Raw genomic sequence first — 1563 nt, 5'->3', positions numbered from 1 at the left:
TTGGCAAAATTAAATTTGTTTTCTTACCTGCTAAGCCACGATGGGAACTCCTCTCTCCCTTTACTTTTAATCTGAATGTGTCTTTATGTTTAAAATGATCTTCTTATAGATAACACATGTTTTTTAATCCACCCTCTTAGTCTCTGTTTTTTAAATTGGTATGTTTAGGCCATTCAAAATTAAAATGATTATTGATATAATTGGATTAATATATACCATATTTGCAACTGTTTTCTAGTCATTGCACTTGTTCCTTGTTTCTTATCTTCTTTCTCTCTGTCTCTCTTTTTTTTTTTTTTGCCTCTTCTGTGTTTTTTTTTTTTTTTTTCCCTAGTTAAACTATGATTTTAGTGCTTGAGTTTATAGACAACTTTATGAAGCCAGGGCAGAGGCTATGGATGACCAGTATTTCCAATTGGAGGGGAGGAGTGCTTTGGTTACAATATTGGGTCAACCAGTGAATGCAGCTCTCAATTCAAATCAGAAGGAATTTAGCATTTTTATCCCTTCTGTGCCTCTGAAGATGCTTGCAAATCGCAGCTTTCTCAATTAAATGATAGGGATCCTCAGGAAAGTCAGGAGGGAGTCCTTTGGATTTAAGAACTCTCAAGATTTTATGTGCCTGTAACAAAACAAAACTGAGTGAGTCTCAGGATCACAGAGAGTCAGGCCTTGGTCAGTTTGTAGATTTGCTCCTTCACAGCATCAGAAGTCAGCTTCAGCCAGGGGGCGTTGCTGTGGTGGTGGAGAGAGCCAATTGGGACAGGCACTTCCCAGGGGTCTGCATGTGACCCAAGAGGGCAGCAGACTGGCAGCCACAAAGAGACCGAGGGTGGGAGTGCAGAAAGCCATCTTGTACACAGGAAGGGACCTCACATATCTTCAATTCCTCCCATCTTGCCTTCTCTATTTTTACTTGAGCATTTTCTATTATTTCATTTTCTCTTAGCATATTAATTATACTTTTTTTTTTTTTTTGCCTTTTTTTCACCTTTTTCTAGGGCCGCTTCCCGTGGCACAAGGAGGTTCCAAGGCTAGGGGTCTAATCGGAGCTGTAGCCACCGGCCTACACCAGAGCCACAGCAACGTGGGATCTGAGCCGTGTCTGCAACCTACACCACAGCTCATGGCAACGCAGGATCCTTAACCCACTGAGCAAGGCCAGGGATTGAACCTCCAACCTTATGGTTCTTAGTCGGATTCATTAACCACTGGACCACTGAACTCCAGCATATTAATTATACTTCTTTAAAATTTAAATCTATCTAAAAAACATTATACTGCTTCATAGGTAGGACAGATAACTTAAAGTATGCCCAATTTTCTCCTCTAGTCCCTTGTAAATGTAAATTTGATTTTCTTATCTATATGTTCTATAATTCTATATATATTATCCATATATTCTCTCTGAAGAATTTCTTTTAACCTTTTTTGCAAGGGCAGGACAACTAGTGACAAATTCCCTCACTTTTGTTTGTTTGAAAAGTCTATTTTGGAGTTCCCATTGTGGCTCAGTGGTTAATGAACCCAACTAGTATCCATTAGGATGCAGGTTCGATCCCT

At 39.5% G+C, this 1563-nt stretch overlaps 1 pseudogene; it reads right to left on the bottom strand.

Annotated features, from left to right (window-relative positions):
- On the bottom strand, nucleotides 339–984 carry LOC102158023 (annotated as a pseudogene).

This window comes from Sus scrofa, chromosome 3 (assembly GCF_000003025.6).
Source record: "Sus scrofa isolate TJ Tabasco breed Duroc chromosome 3, Sscrofa11.1, whole genome shotgun sequence".
In the NCBI taxonomy this organism is placed as follows: Eukaryota; Metazoa; Chordata; class Mammalia; order Artiodactyla; family Suidae; genus Sus; species Sus scrofa.
Note: the sequence above shows the minus strand (reverse complement) of the source record. Positions and strands in the feature narration are given on the sequence as shown.